This window comes from Neofelis nebulosa, chromosome 9, assembly GCF_028018385.1.
Source record: "Neofelis nebulosa isolate mNeoNeb1 chromosome 9, mNeoNeb1.pri, whole genome shotgun sequence".
Classification (NCBI taxonomy): Eukaryota; Metazoa; Chordata; class Mammalia; order Carnivora; family Felidae; genus Neofelis; species Neofelis nebulosa.
Genome location: NC_080790.1, coordinates 115969488 through 115986427, shown reverse-complemented (window position 1 = coordinate 115986427; position 16940 = coordinate 115969488). Strand labels below are relative to the sequence as shown.

The 16940-nt window shown below is 50.0% G+C and overlaps 1 protein-coding gene across 4 annotated transcripts in view; it reads left to right on the top strand.

The window, feature by feature from the left end:
• The window catches only part of CDK5RAP1 (CDK5 regulatory subunit associated protein 1), a 230485-nt gene that overhangs the window by 81414 nt on the left and 132131 nt on the right, over positions 1-16940 (top strand). For all 4 annotated transcript variants that reach the window (XR_009248947.1, XR_009248946.1, XR_009248945.1 and 1 more), the window contains exons 15-16: positions 377-451; positions 550-599. The gene's annotated coding sequence lies outside the window, so the exon portion shown is untranslated. The remainder of the gene's footprint in view (positions 1-376; positions 452-549; positions 600-16940) is intronic.

Sequence of the window (16940 nt, the reverse complement as noted above, 5' to 3'; positions counted from 1 at the left end):
TTTGAGGGGGTGTCTATTGGCCTTCGTAAGTCACACAGTCACCTTATAGACCGGAAATAGTTCTTCTCACTACCAGTCAGAGATGACAAATTTCTTGACCACAGAGTCATGCCAACTAAGATTCTAGGGTCCTGTGTGTGTACTGGATGCTGCTGGGCTTGCCTATTGGGGGGGGGGGGTCCCCCACCCCCCATATGTCTGAGGTACCTTCCCAATTTTAAGGTCTGTGGAATGGGAAATAGGAATCCCAAGGGGGCTCAGAAGAGAGAAGTTGAAACTTTGGGGGAAGCTGTGTTTCCCCAGAAATAGAGTAGACAACACAGATATGTTTAGCCTCTTATGAACTGTTTTTCTGATCTTTCTCCTGGTTTTGCAGACAAGGGCTTTCGAGGCAGCCATGTCCAGGGAAGGCAGAAGACTTAACAACTACCTACAAGGCACTGAGCAGAAGGTATTGGAGGCAAAACCCTTTAGTTGTTGAGGAGGTCTTTGGGGAGCACTGGAAGCCACACAGGGGAGCAAGTGTTAATTGTAATGTTTTGACAACAGGTGCATCTATTTGGGTGTGGACCGATCGAATATTAGCAGGCAACACAATGGTGAGTTTTGCAGCTGCCTCAGTCACCCGGTCCCGGAGGGGCCCCCAAGTGGACCCAGGCCCCCTGAGGAACAAATAATTTCAAGGCTTACTCACCCAGGAAAGTGAGACAGAGGAGGTGTTGCTGGTACCCAGCAGGACCAGCGAGCCCGGCTGGGTGACGGTGGCTGTGTGGCCATCAATGTGGACGGTGGGAGGGTCGGGGGTACTGATGGTCAGTCTCACAGTTCCTCTGGACTGCTTGGAAGTCTGAATGAGGTTAAAGCAGAAAAGGTGCAGGCAGGTACAGAGAATGGAGTTCCTTAGTTCCCGGCTTGGAAGAATGGGAACAAGATCGTCTTAGGAGCCAGGGTGTCTGAAGTTTCATTCTAGCTCTGCAGCAACTTGCTGCATGACCTTGACCTTGGGAAGTTTACTTAACCTCCTTGAGCTCCGTTAAGGTGAGATTACATCCTCTGCTCCCTGGGCGTGCATGGCAGGTAAGAACATAAATGTTGGAGCAAGAATCCCAGCTCCACCGCTTGTAAGCTGTGTGGCCTGAGACAAGTCTCTTAATCTCTCTGTTTTCCTAGTTGGTAAATGAGAATAATCATTCCTACTCCACAAGGTTGTTGTGGGGATTAGATGAATTCATTCATGTGGAGTACTTAGAATAGAGCCCAGCACCTAGTAATGCTGTTGTTTTCTATTACTGTTTGTTCATCCGATGCCATGTTCTAAGAGCCTTTGGAGAAGGGACACTGAGCATGGATTTTGGAGTCCAGGACTGGCTTCAAATCCTGCTTCTGCCACTGACTGAGTGATATGAGCTTGAGCAACTGGATTCACCTTTCTGTGCCTCAGTTTGCTCACATAGGAAAATGGGCTGAAGTGCGGGGAAGCTGAGGATTATGTTGACGCAGGTGGAGGAGCCTGGCACATAGTCACTGCTCGCTGTTGTCTCTGTGTGCACATCTGGCTGCCTTGGCAGGGGCAGGGGCCCGTTCAGTAGTGAGTCATAACGCCAGCCTCCTGGCCATGGGCACCTGGGCGGGGCGATGAGCTAAGTGCCTTACTTGAACCAACCCCCCCAACCCTCACAGCACCAGTGGAATAGGTGCAGTGGTTTTTAGAGTCCACAGTAGGAAACTCTGGCCAAATGGAACATGCTTACGTGGCCCAATCCTGCCCCCATCCCAGACTCTTTCCTGAGATCCTGGCCCTGGTGCGGGAGGGGAAGCTGGTGACACACCCACCTTGGGCTCCCGCTCCAGCTCTCTCAGTGACAACAGTTCAATGAGGTCGGCAGCCTGGAAAAAGGGCAAACCGCGTGTTGGCCTTTAGAATCCCGTAGCTCTGTTCTGAGCAGTTTCAGGGGTGTCATTGGGGTTCAGTGAGGTGTAATTGCTTCCAGCTGAATGCACTACGTAGTCGACGTTGACATCGGAGGAGACTTCCACCTGGTTTCTCACCATGATTTATCCGGAAAGGTTAACTTTATTGTTTCAGTGATTTTCCCTTTCCATGTTTTACTGTGAAAATTTCCGCACATGCAGCAGAGTTGAAAGAATTTCAACATTTGTATACTTATCACCTAGATTCTTCAGTTAACATTTTCCTATACTTGCTTCATTATATTTCTATCCATCTAGCCATACTCCATTGGTTCCTGAAAATCATAAATCATGATGGAAAGCAGTACAAAAACGTATAAAGGGGACAAGTCTACACCAACACCTCTTCCCCTTTTCCTCCAAATCCTATTTTCAGGGGTAACCAGTGTTGGCATTTGGGAGTACATCCTGTTTTCTACACACATATAAACATGCATAGTAGAGAATATTCTCACCATGCAGTCCTGCGCCTCATTTTTTTTTCTCTCAGTATCAGTACATATAGAACCAACCCCATTCTTTTTTTCCCCCTGAATTCTTTACTTGTATTTTTATTTTTTAATTTACATCTAAGTTAGTTAGCATATAGTGCAATAATGATTTCAGGAATAGAATAGTGATTCATCCGCTACGTATAACACCCAAGGCTCATCCCAACAAGTGTGTTCCTTAATGCCCCTTGCCCATTTAGCCCATCCCCCCCCACAACCCCTCCAGCAACCTTCAATTTGTTCTCTATATTTAAGAGTCTCTTATGTTTTGTCTCCCCTCCTGTTTTTATATTATTTTTGCTCCCTTTCCCTTGTGTTCATCTGTTTTGTATCTTAAATTCCACATATGAGTGAAGTCATAGGATATTTGTCTTTTTCTGACTGACTGATTTTGCTTAGCATAATACCTCTGGTTCTATTCACGTAGTTGCAAATGGCAAGATTTCATCCTTTTTGATTGCCGAGTAATACTCCATTGTATATATATATACCACATCTTCTTTAACCATTCATCTGTCGATGGACACTTGGGCCCTTTCCATACTTTGGCTATTGTCAGCAGCACTGCTATAAACATTGGAGTGCATGTGCCCCTTCGAAACGGCACACTGTATTCTTTGGATAAATACCTAGTAGTGCAATTGCTGGGTCATAGGGTAGTTCTAGTTTTAATTTTTTGAAGAACCTCCATACTGTTTTCCAGAGTGGCTGCCCCAGTTTGCATTCCACCAACGCCATTCTTTTTGACAGCTGCATAGTATTCCACCCTGTATGACCATAACCAGACTCCTTTTTACCAATTTGTCATTGATGAACACCTAGGTTAACTTTATTTTTTGCCCTATCCCAAGTGAAGCTACAAAGCGCACCCTTGCATATGTACCCTTGCCCACTGGGGTAAGAATTCCTGCGGGCATGGAATTACAATGCTCACCTACAATTGTCTCAGTGCTCACTTACAACTGTCTCCCCAGCATGGGGACACCTGGCTCTACTCCTGATCCCACTGCTGGGTCATCTTGGGCAAGTCTCTTTCCCTATCTGGGCCCTGGTTTCCTCATGTAAAAAAATGGAGCAGTAGCATTAGATCTCTTCTAGACACAGATCTTAGGGTTTTGTGTTTCAGTGTTTATGGAGCACCCACTGCATGCTGTAGACATGTTCACCATCTGTAGTCTGTGTCCTCGAGTGGGGGAGGCAGTGCACACACAAAGTTAAATAAATAAACACATGTGTGTGTATTTGTCAACATATGACCTTGCATATGTAACTTTACTCATACACATGCCCAGTGTGATCAGCGTTTTGAAGGCAAAAGCACAGAAAGAGAGGGGAAGTGGGGCGAGGAGGGGGAAGGCCTATTCTGCATATTTAGATGTGGTGGTCGAGGAGGGGCTCTCTGAGGAGATGACATTTGCACTGAGGCCAACAGTGGAAGGAAGAATGTTCCAGGCAGTGAGCCCAGCAGGTGCAAAGGCCCTGAGGTGGGCACCAGCTCAGCCAGTGTGGTTGGAGTGGAGTAGGTAAGGGGACAGAGCTGGAGAAATGGGCAGGGGGTTGCAGAGAAGAGACTGGATGTTATTCAGAGTGTGCTGATTTGCTGCTTGGGGCTTTTAAGCAGTGATGTATCTGGATTTCCCCCTCATTGTTCTCCTCATTGACCCTGGCAATTTGCTCTTATTGCAGATCTCTATGTGTATGCCTCCTTGTCACCATTCGGGCCACCTCCTCATAGATGTCTTTACTGACTAGAGTGTCCAGGGTAGCCCTGTCATTTCCACTAGTCGCTTGCTGACCCAGTGCTCTTGTTATAAACAAGATAAATTATTTTATTTATCTGACTGTTTTCTTGTTCAGTTTCTATTCTCCCACTTGACTTTGAGCTTTATAAGGCCAGGGACGCTGGGTGCACAGGGCCTAGCACATAGTAGGCCTTCAAGAGCGATTTGTGGCATGAGTGAATGGATAAGTGTTATGAAGAGAGGAGCAATAAAGGGACCTGGGTGTTCAAGGAAGTCTTCCTAGAGGAGGGGATTTCCATGCTGGGTTCTGAGGGCTGAAGAGGAGTTCTCCAGGGAGGTCCAGAGAGAGGAAGTGACTTACCTAGGTCCCTCAGAAAGGCACTTCTGCCAGCTGGATCTTGGTTTCTTCATGTGAAAAGCAAAGCAATAAAGTTATATACTCCCCTTTCTTGAGCACTCACTTTGGAGTCCTGGGGGTCCACGTGGATCTCCTTGCTGGTGTAGAGGCAGGACAGGATGTCATTGTAGACTTCTAGCCCAAAAGCGAGGTCTGCCATGCTGCCTTGGGCTAATTTTGGAAGGGGTTGGGGGGTCAGGTGGTCAGGCCTTCGGGGTCTCTGGCCTGGGCTGCAGGGCGTCACAAGCTTCAGAAAAAGGAAGGAGGAAGGAGAAATTCAGTGCGAGCAGCTTCTCTGACCAACAACCGATTATAGCTATAACCGATACCACAGGCTCACTATGTGCTAGGCAGTGCCGAACACTTATGTGCACAATCTCATTTCGACCTTACAGCGGTGCCGTGAGATGGGAACTATTACTGTTCCCATTAGACAGGTGGGGAAACTGAAGCCCAGAGGGGTGAAATGACTTACTCAATGTCCTACAGACGGTAGGTAGAGCTACATTTTGAACACACGAGCTCCTATTTTTCGCTTCTCCCTCTTCCGACCCCATTCCCTTCTCTGTGCCTTTGTTAACAGCACCTCCTTCCTATCCACTCAAATCCTTCCTGTCCACCTGACCTACCTCTGACAGGCCCTTTTCTGGGCCTCGGTTTCCCCATCTGAGGGAAACCGAGCTGGGTGTTGCATATAATTCTGCACCCACGAACTACCCCACTTACCCTTTTGTTGGAGTCTCATCCCCGCTCACAGCACCTGTAGCCTCGTGGCCTCTCTTGCTCTCCAGGGTTCAAGTGGGCCTCAGCACAAGCTCCCGAGGGCAGGGGTCCACCAGCTCTCCCCTTCTTTCTCCCTCCTTCCCTCTCCTTCTCCTCTTTTGCCTACCACCCTTACCTGTGGCCTCTCTGTATGCCTCCCATCCAGAGAAGGCCATCTCACTTTCCTCTTTGCCCATCCTCCCCTAGACCAGTGGGTGTCCCAGGAGGGTCTGCCCTAGCCAGGGTGCTGGCTCGCCTGGACTTTCATCAGGATGGCCTCCTCCGTGAACTCCGTGGTGGTGACATAGTACTGGAAGTCTTCTGGGCTTGAGATGGTCGGGGCTGCAATGGGAAAATGAAAGTAGGACCCCGCTTGCCCTGCGGGAGGGTGAAACGGTGTGGAGAGGCAGTGAAGCAGGCAGAAATTGAACTTCTCTGCTCAGCTTTTTTTTTTTTTTTTAAGTTTTTTTTTTAATTTGATGAAGTTCAATTGATCAGCGTACTTTCTTAATTTTTTTTTTTTTAACGTTTATTTATTTTTGAGACAGAGAGAGACAGAGCCTGAACAGGGGAGGGTCAGAGAGAGGGAGACACAGAATCTGAAACAGGCTCCAGGCTCTGAGCAGTCAGCACAGAGCCCGACGCGGGGCTCGAACTCACATACCGTGAGATCGTGACCTGAGCCGAAGTCGGACGCTTAACCGACTGAGCCACCCAGGCGCCCCTCTGCTCAGCTTTAAGTTCTTGTGGGCTAGGCCTGTGCCTCTTGTAACAATGAACATTTATTGAGCGGTAACTTTGTGCCGGGTTATATGTATTATTGCAGCAGTCCACTCTGTGGGTCTGGGATTAGTCCCACTTTACAGGTTGGGAAACTGAGGCTCCGGGGGAAAATGAATTGCCCAGGTCATGAGGCACAGTGCCCTTTTTCTCCCCCACTGAAAAGTAGGCTCCCTGCAGCTAGGCTTTGTTTGGTTTCCTGTCCTGTTCTCAGAGCCCAGAACGGTTCCTGGCACACAGTTAGGGGGATGGAAGTTAAGCCGCTTTCTCGGCCACTCTACGTACGCAGAGTGAGGTGTAGCAGGCCTTCCAGCAGTGAGTTGAGCAGGGTCGTGGCCAGAGGGCACACCTGCAGGGAAGGCACGATGGGGTCCTTGTCAAGTTGAGAGGCTCTTTCTGAGGTCACACCCCTCTCCCAGGAGGCAGACGAGGGCGAACAACTTACTATCTTCTGTAGGAGGAAGGGCAGTGCCTTATCTAGGGTACTCGTCACCAACTCCAGAGCTCCGTTTGCCAGGAGGGGGTCCATTCTAGTGGTGGGGGAGAGCAGGTGGGATCTGAGACACCATGGAAGGGGAGACTGAGGCCAGAGGTGGGAATCCAGGGCAGGGCCGATGGGCTTGTGTAACATGGAGTGTAACATAGAGTGGCTGCCTCCTTCCCCACTTGGTGTCTCTCTTCTCCTTCCCCAACCCCACCCTTTCTTTTTCTGTTTTATCCCTCTCTTGCCTTCTTGCTTTCTATCTCCATGACTTCCTTGTGTTTACTTTTTCCTTATTGTCCCTCTCTGCTTCTGTCTCTTCATTTCCTCTCTGATAAAGGTCTCTGGGATTTTTGAGGAGGGAGAGTCATGGAAAACTTCCTGGAGGAGGTGGTTTTGTGCTAAGGTTACCTCAGCACATAGATCAGCTCATTTTTTCCTCACCCCCACCCCCTGCTGGGTGGATTCTGTGGACAGTTTCATTTTACTGGTGAGGAAACAGGCTCTAAAAGTCATATAGCTTGTTCAGGGTCCCCGAGTTAGGAAGCAGCCAAGCTGAGGTTTGACCTGGTTGGATGCCCGCTCTCAGCCATGACATTCAGTGTGGAGAGAGGAAATGCTGATGGATGGTGTGTGCAGCTCGGAGCCTTGCAGATGACCCTGTCCCTGATGCCCTTGGTCACCCAGAGAACTAGGCTGGGGAAAAGCAGCCCCCACAGGGAGTCTGCATGAAGGGCGGGAAGTCCTGGCACTCCCTTCTGGCCAGTGGTAGTGCAGGTGTGGGCAGGTACTCACTGCTCCAGAACCTTGATGCTGAGGTATCCTGGTGGGGTGTGGCACTCCTCGAAGGCCACCTTGGTCTCGTTCCCCATCTGTTCCAGCCGTATCCCAATGCGGATGTTCTTGATGACTTTGAGCCGCAGTATCCTGTAGGGGCAGCAGGTCTAGGCAGGTGCCAAGCCACCACCTGACGTGGAGGCCAGAAGTCACAGGCTGGTGGCCTGCTGCTGCCTGCGGGGCTCCAATGAAAAACTAGGAGACGTCATTAAACATATGGATCTCTCACTTCGGAAAACCTGAAAGATTCGAAAACACCAGCCAGCAGGACAATCACCTGGGGCTGAAGGTGACCTTGACATGGGCCACAGGTGCTCCAAGTGCTACAGTCCCCACGAGGCCAAGAGTTAGGTTGTGTTTTTACTGCACATCACTACAAGGGCGATGATACGTTTATTGTATAGGGGAGAAATATTTCTCTGTGCCCACTTCTCTACCAAAGAAACATTCCTCTGTGCTCACTTCTCTATTAAAAAGGGAAGGTAGACCAAGAAGGCCATATTTTAAAGAAAACCAACAGTGGACATATTCCTAAGGGGCTTTTAAGAATATTTGTTTTGGGGATCCTGGGTGGCTGAGTCAGCTGAGCATCTGATTCTAGATTTTGGCTCAGGTCATGATCCCAGGGTTGTGGGATCGAGCCCCATGTCTGGCTCTGCCCTGACAGTGTGGAGACTGCTTGGGATTCTCTCTCTCTCTCTCTCTCTCTCTCTCTGTCTCTCTCTCTGTCTCTCTCTTTTTCTCTCTCTCTTACTCTGCCCCTCTCCCTCTCTCCTGTGCTCTCTCTCTCTCTGGAAAAAAAAAAAGGAATATTTGTTTCACATGCAGATACCACCCGTAGCACTCCCTCTGTTGCCCACGGTTTGCAACCCCAGGTCGGCATGATCACCCACACCTTAGTGAGATATCCGAGCTCTCAGGTTGGCAGTGAACACTCACAACAGCCAAGGGTAGGAGCATACTTGATCATACCCGTCTTGTAGATGAGGAAACTGAGGCCCAGGGAACAGATGCCCTTGCTCAAGTTGCTTAGATGGTGAGTAGGAGTGGAGTGCAGTTATGCCATACTCTGGAGGTGAGGGTGGCGGGGCTTGAATCAGACCCTCCTCAGATCATGCTGTCAATGCATCTGCATTTTACTCAGATGGGACACATATTCCCTGACTTGGCAGTCCAAGGGTCTTATTTCGGTCTCTGCTTCTGACTCACTGTGTTATCCTGGGTCGGTCCCTCTGCCACTCTGTGCCTCAGTTTCCCCATCAGTGAAAATGGCTTTGAAACAAGCCCGGGTGGAAAGGATTATTATGAGGCTTATGGCGGCAGAGGCAGGAGGCCTTTGCTAGCCCTGCATGGCTGCCTCTTGAGTCATAGCAATGAGGGGTTGGCCTGCCTGGCACTGAGGGGGGTGGGGAGGAAGTGCCCGGTGTACTTACTGCTGGAGCGAGAGGTACAGTTTGGTTCGCAACGTGACCTGCAGCAGGCTGTCGCTCAGGATTTGCAGGGTGATCTCTGGTCCTACGGCATCTTCTATGACCAACCTGTGAGAGGTTTGGGGGGTGTTGGTGTGGTCTGCTAAGACCGCTGTGGTTCTGTAGAGTGTGTGTATCTGGGTTGGCTGGAATAGGGATGGACCCCAGGAGGAGCAGGAGCAGGTTTGGGACACCCCCGTCCCCGATCCCAGTCCAGCTGGAGAACAATGGGGCTGTAGTTCCAGCCTCCACATCTTGAAGACCTGGTTGAGTCTCTTCCTTTCTGTGGGCCTCAGTATCACCCTCTACAAAATGGGGAGAATGCAGTGGAGGGGCTGTCTATATGCAGTGAGGCTGCCTGAGTTCAAGTATAAGCAACCTGCAAAAGGGAAGCAAGCAGGCAAGACTCAGAAAGCAAGATGGCAGGTGATCTCGCCACCATCCACTGAGGGACCATCTGCCCTGCTGAGCATTCAGGAGGGAGGACATGAGCCTTCTTCTCCCCTCAGTGACATCAGGTCCCAGCATCTCCCTGAGCTGAGAAGGGCCCAGAGTACTTTTTAAACATCAGATACAAGTTAGTGACTCATCTGGTGCCCACTGGAATCGTCAGCAAACCACCCAGACTGGAAGAGAGGCGTGGAAAAGAGATCCTCACGACCCTTAGAAGGAAGCAGCTGTGTCCACACCTTCAGTTTGGACTTCCAGCCTCCAGGACTGTGACACAACAAATTCCTGTTGTTTAAGCCACAGCTTGTGGTCCTTTGTTACAGCAGTCCTAACTAACCATACAATCAGAAAACCTTGATTTTGATTAAAACCCTCTTGATTTTTAAATATTGGCAATTCATTACAACATTTTTAACTTTTTAAAGTTAAGATATTTAAAAAAAACCACCATGCAAATTTGCAGTACCCAGGTGTAGGCTGAATGTGGGGGTCTGGAGGGCTGCTAGGTGAGATCCTTGATTTAGACCCTGCTTTGGACGATTCTAAGTAGCTTGGAGAGATTTAGAACAATAAAGGTGCACTTGCTATGCATTTTCCAGGCTATAGGGAGCCTCCGGGCCTCCCACCTGCCCAGTCCTCTTCTTGATACAGGAGAACATTATGGCTCAGGGGCGGAGGCTGAAGGGGGAAGAAAGGCCAGAGGCAGCTTCTGCGGACTCACCCGCCCACCTGGAGCAGCTTCTCCAGCAGTGGGAGGCGCTTCCCCGAGAGCAGGTCCCCGACCAGTGACAGATCAAGCCCACTGCTCTTCTTGGAGAGGCCTTCTCTTACAAAGGGCAGGTGGTCCAGGATGGTGACGCCTTCACCTGCAGCCCCCGTCACAGGAATCCCGGCCACGCGGTCCAAGATGTGGTGCTCCGAGAACAGGCCTGAAATGTCTGAGGAGACAAGCCCCTTCTCAAGGTGGGGCTCACCCTTCATTCAGTCATTCAGCAAATGCCCACCAGCATCTGCTCAGAGCCAGTGATTCAATGGTCATTTAGCTCTTCCCCACTCGCACTCTGTCAGTCTGTCTCTCTCAAAATAAATAAGCATTAAAAAAATTTATAAAAAAGGGGCGCCTGGGTGGCTCAGTCTGTTGAGCGTCCGACTCCGGCTCAGGTCATGATCTCACAGTGGGTGAGTTCGAGCCCCATATCCGGCTCTGTGCTGACGGCTCAGAGCCTGGAGGCTGCTTTGGATTCTGCGGCTCCCTCTCGCTGCCCCTTCCCCACTCGCACTCTGTCGGTCTGTCTCTCTTCTCTCAAAATAAATAAGCATTAAAAAAAAATTGAGATGGTCATTTAGCAGCAAGTGCTTACTTTTTTCTTTTCTTTTTTTTTTTTTTTTTTTTAGAATTTTTTATTTTTAAGTAACCACTACACTCAGCGTGGGGCTTGATCTCACAACCCTGAGATCAAGAGTCGCACACTTCACCAACTGACCCAGCTAGGTGCCCCTAGCAGCAAGTACTTATTAAGTGTGCACTCTCTCTGGGTTCAGGGAACAGGAGCAGTGTGCATTCTAGTATACATTCTAGTGGGAGAGATAGACAACAGCCAAATGCTCAGATAAGCAAACAAGGCAATTTTTGAAAGTAAGTGCTACAAAGAAAAAAAAAAAAAACAACGGAGTAGAGTTGGAGCATGACTGGGGTGAATGAAGGTCTATTTTAGACAGAGTGGTCAAGGAAAGCCTCCTTGAGGAGGAGGCATTTGAGCTGAGACCTGAACGAAGTGAAGGAATCCATTATTGCAAGGTCTAGGAGGAGAGCAATGTAGGCTGAGGGAACAGCTTGTGCAAAGGCCCTGAGGTGGTAAGGAGTCTAGTGAATTTATGAAACCAAAAGATGGGTGAGGATAGACGGCGGTAAGTAGGGGAGGAGGTGGATGGGCAGTAAGGAGCTCATGGTCAAGAGGGAGAGAGACAGACACATAGACAGGATAAGTGTCATACATCAGGAAAATGCCATAGATGAGGTTTCACCAAAGGGTTTTGGGAGCCCAGAGGAAAGAGACTCCTTCTGCCTGGGGAAACTGGGGGGTGTGGGGGCGGGATTCCCATCAGAGGGACTGTTAGAGCTTTTGCCTTACAGGATGAGTCAGAATTCAGCATGTGGGGAAGGAGGGAAAGAGAATTGTAGATAGAAGAAATAGCCCAGGAAGGGAAGGAGGCTGTGAAGTCTATGGGGGTGGTCAGGACAGGTGGCAGCGGAAGAGGTTGGGGATGCAGAATCTTGAATGCCAAGATGAGGAGCTTGGAGCTTCTCCTGAGGCATGAGAGAGCCACAGCAAGTGTTAGAGCAGGGGAAGGATGAGGTCAGGTCTGGGTGAAGGAAGGCAAATTCTGCTGCTGGCCATGGGGAGGCTAGATGGTGGTACCATCTCCCACCCCCGCCCTTCCCTGAGCTCTTGCCTCCCAAAGCCCACCCCTTAAATTTTACCTGTTTTCAGCTGATCCTTGCTGATTCGCAGGAGGATCTGATGCCGGGCCTCCCCTTGAGCCTGGGGCAGCAGCCCCCAGCATAGCAGTGACCCCCAGAACAGCAGCATCCTCCCAGTCAGGACCTGTGGATATAGAACTGGAAACCCCAGTGGCCACCTCCATGTCTGCACTGGGGACCCATTGTCTAGGGTCTCCCAGCCCTGTCTCCCTTGGAACCTCTCTCCAGCTTCCCTTTCCTTGTCTTTCCCCCTTGTTCCAGATCCGCTAGTCCTTGAACACACCCTGCACTTCTCACCACCTCACACTAGTGCTTTTGTTTTCTTCTTCCTGGAGTGCCCTTCCCCATCGTGTGGACCGCCTTCAAATCCAGGCTCTGCTACTTCCTGACTGTGTGACCCTGAGCAACTTACTGGACCTCTCTGTGCCTCAGTGTTCTCATCTGTGGAATGGGGATAAACATAGGTTGTTGTGAGGAATACACTCAACAATATGTGCAAAGCACTTGGCAAGCAGTGTGCTCAACAGCTGTTCACGTGGCCGGGTGACATTGTGAGATGTTAGAAGATGGAGCACTCCCTTTGAACCATGGAGATTTCTGGATCTTGAGGGGATGAGGGTCCTGCGGGAGGTCTTATACTGGCTGGGGTGGGCAGCGGGGGGAGGGGCTTGAAGCCACAGTTCCTCACCAGATAACAGGGAAATATTTCAATATTTCAACCAGTGTGTTTGTAACAGGTGAACTTTGGCCCTGCCTGGTGGCCAAAGGGCAGATTTGGGACCCCAGAGCCCGCAGGCAGGGGGCGCTCTGGGTGGGCTACCGTGTGCCACCAGGAGATGCAGCCTCTGGAGCTGCCAGGCAGGGACTGGCTGGGATGCAGACATATCCAGTGTAGGCAGGCCCGCCGAGGCGCCACCACCATACCCTGCCATGCCACGCCAATGAAGGAGCCACCCAGAGGGTAGACACTGCCCCCCCTGCCAAGGCACTGAGCCTGCTCTGAAGTAGCTGAGAAAATCCCAGCGATGCCTTGAATTAGCAGCAGTCAGTTTTTGGTTGCTTGGGGGCATAGGAGCTTCAAACCACGATTACACTGAATAATAAAAAACACATTCGTTCCCTTGCGTATGCGGGTTTGGGGCTGGAAAATTTGTACTCACGGCATTAGCTATTCGTATTTTGCTTCCAGGCTGATGTGAAACACCCCCCCCCCCCCCCCGCTCGCCCTCCCCTCTATTCAGCCCACCAGAGTTTAGTCAGCCTCTACGTGGGCACTTTTCTCAATCAGTTCACCCAAGTCGGGTCTCCCCTCCCTTCCTGCCCTTCACACATTACACTGTCTTCCAGCTCTCTCCAACTCTTGCCTTCAATCATCCCTACCAGCCCCAAATTCTAGTTGAGTTGTTACCAAGGGGCAGGCACCATGCCAAGGACTTTGTAAAGAGAGCTTCATTACATCCCCGAGTCCTCACCACATGGTCTGGGATCACTGATAGCAAGTCCAATGTACAGATGACAAAACTGAGGCTCGGAGAGGAAAAATGAATCACCCCAAGGTCACACAGGTGGCAGAGCGTGGATTCGAACCACTAGAATCTGTGCGCCTCTGCACATTATTGTAGGTGCTCAAGAAACATTTGAGAAGTGCCCTCCTTGTCCTTACCTCTCCAATAACAGGACGGCCCGGAATCTCCCTGGCCTCGTCTCCAGCCTCCCAGAAAGACACAACTTTTATAACCTGAGCTCTGAAGCCCGGGTGGGTGGGGCAGGACTTGTGCCCAGAGGAGCTCTTCAGCGGAGAAAGGGGTCCTCCTGGCACCAGGTGGCAAGGGGCTACTGGCCAAAACCGATAGGGCTCATCACTGAGGCCTGAAGGCACAGGCACTGGGCCCCTGGCCAACAGACCTCAGGGAGGAAGGGGGTGGGGGCTCTGTGGTTTTGGGGGTGGGGCCTTCCCCTTCGGAGGGACATCAGAGCTGCGAGCCTGGGGCAGAGCCTTCAGCTCTCGGGAGGGGCCTGAGGAGGCTCCCAATACAGGATGCGGCAGACCCAGAACTGAGTCAGAGAGTGTGTTGGGGGTGTATGGAGGACAGCGGGGGCATGGTAGAGCCAGCCCTTTTCCACACATGTTTTCTGTGCCATGCCTCTGCGGCCACACAGGCCTGGGTTCAAATCCCCACCATCGCTCAGTAGCTGTGTAGCTGTGGACAGGTTACTTTTTCTTTTTTTCTTGTTTTAATTTTTTCGTTTTTTCTTTTTTTAATGAAATTTATTGTCAAATTGGTTTCCATACAACACCCAGTGCTCATCCCAACAGGTGCCCTCCTCAGTGCCCATCACCTGCCCTCCTCTCCCTCCCACCTCCATCAACCCTCAGTTTATTCTCAATTTTTAAGAGTCTCTTATGGTTTGGCTCTCTCCCTCTCTGTAACTTTTTCCCCCCTTCCCCTCCCCCATGGCCTTCTGTTAAGTTTCTCAGGATCACATAAGAGTGAAAACATATGGTATCTGTCTTTCTCTGTGTGACTTATTTCACTTAGCATAATACCCTCCAGTTCCATCCACGTTGCTACAAAAGGCCATATTTCATTCTTTCTCATTGCCACGTAGTATTCCATTGTGTATATAAACCACAATTTCTTTCTCCATTCCTCAGTTGATGGACATTTAGACTCTTTCCATAATTTGGCTATTGTTGAAGGTGCTGCTATAAACATTGGGGTACAAGTGCCCCTGTGCATCAGCACTCCTGTATCCCTTGGGTAAATTCCTAGCAGTGCTATTACTGGGTCATGGGGTAGGTCTATTTTTAATTTTTTGAGGAACCTCCACACTGTTTTCCAGAGCGACTGCACCAGTTTGCATTCCCACCAACAGTGCAAGGGGGTTCCCGTTTCTCCACATCCTCTTCAGCATCTGTAGTCTCCTGATTTGTTCATTTTGGCCACTCTGACTGGCGTGAGGTGGTATCTCAGTATGGTTTTGATTTGTATTTCCCCGATGAGGAGCGACATTGAGCATCTTTTCATGTGTCTGTTGGCCATCTGGATGTCTTCTTTAGAGAAGTGTCTATTCATGTTTTGGGCAGGTTACTTTTTCTTCTGAGCCTCACTTTTCATGTCTGAAAAAATGGGCATAATAAATAAATAATAAATCCATCTCTGTCTTTTCAGTATTCGTGAGGATTGTGAAGCAACTCATATAGATGTCAGCACAGGGCCTGATCCATAGGAAGGTTCCAAAAAAAGTCACTTATTTTAATTTCTATCTTATAGAGAAAAGAATTGTGGCTGACAGACGTTGGATGATTTACTCAAGGTCACACAGCATGTCCACCGTGGCAAAAGTGGGATTTGAAATCCGGGCCCAGAGAGGGGACTGGCTACACAGCAAAAGGGAAATTCGGTGGGCAAAGGTCCTCTTTGGGAATGTCCCTTTTTGGGAATCCCGGTGCCACCATTGTGAGTGTGCACAGCTGTCAGTGTCAGCATGGACTCCATTAACTGCTGCCCATGGTCATGTGAATGGCACTTGTATTCATCTCTAGGTGGCTTTTAGATTTTCTAAGGGTTCTCCCCATGATTAACTATTTTCCCATTCACAACACAGAGGCGTGGTCAGGGTAGGTATTAAGCTCCGTTCTTCGGCTGGACACACAGGGCAGAGGGGCTGATGGTGGGCGAGTGGGTTCTGGGAGGCAGCAGCTGCCCAGGAAATTCAAGGTCAATGTTCAATGTTAGGTAGTTCTCAAGTTCTCACTCTGGTTAATGTCAAAAGCAAATGGCTGATGTTAGTATGATTCAGTAAAGTGTTTTTGATGGGGATGTACTTATTCTAGAATCTCAGAGTCATAAAATCATGGACTTTTTGGTTGGAAGATGCTCTAAAACTTGCTGGATCCTCCTCATTCCTATCTGTCGATAGGGTCTCAACATTACTGCCAAGTGCTGTCCTCCTTCTGTCTGGAGCACAGAAAGGCTCTGGGGTTAATGTCCTCAACTGAGTCACTGGGGACTGGAGTAGGATGTTGGCGGAAGCTTGCAGATCTTTCCCTTCCCAAATGTGACCTCTCTAAACCAGGCAGGAGGGACGAATTTGACTGGAGCCCTATGGATTCTGTCTGTTCCCCTCATTGACTAATCTCTGCTGAGAGATGGGGAATTTTCTGGGGGTCTCCTTCATGAAAGGGAAACCCTGGGAAGGACTTATTGTCTGTCCCTGAGCCTCAGTTTATGGACCTATAAAATGGGAATGTTAATCTCACAGGAAGTGCTTAGTCCTGTCTGGGGACTGAGTGGCCCCCATGGACTAGAGGCTGTTTAGCTGTCACTGTTATTTTGAGGAATAAGAATACTGGGTCATTGTCCTGACGTGATTCAGGTGGGAGGCTTGGGTTCCCATCAACTCACTGACTGTGTATTACCTGTTCTCTCATCTGTAAGACAAAGAGAGTAGTACTTCCTGTGAGGCAGGGTAATTTACTGAGGAATCACTGGTGTTTTTTATTTGCTGCTGCCGCTAAGCCTTGGAAGGAAGCAGAGTTTTCGCTTCCCCGGCCAAGGAAGGCGGTGGAGTCTTGGAGCTCCAGGTCTGGGGGTTCCTGCCTCAGAGGTGCATGGAGGGTGGTTTTGCTTTGGGGCCCCAAACAGAAGGAGGTTGGCACAGAAGACAACCCTTCTCCTTCTTTACAGGAAGTAGAGACCAAAGGCGGGGAGGCAGAGATGAAGGCACAGAGTGGAGGGAGGCAGTGTAGGGTAATGGTTAGGGGCTGCTTGGTAGTCATGGTGAGTGTTCAGAGTCTCAGTCTCTTCATTTGTCAAGTGGGGCTGCCAGAGGCCATGGGGAAGGCCGGGCGAGACCCTTAGTGTGATACCTGTAGAGCAAATGCTTATCTTGGTTTGGGTTCCCCAGAAGCAGACCCTGAGAGCAGGGTTTGAGTGCAGGTGGCTGATTTGAGAGGTGATCCCAGGAGTTGCTGGTAGAGGGGGAAAGAGGTGGAGAAGGAGCTGGCCCAGAAAGGTGTGTTCGAGCAAGTGACCCCCGTGGGCACCTGAGCTCGGACCTGTGGGGTGCTGTGT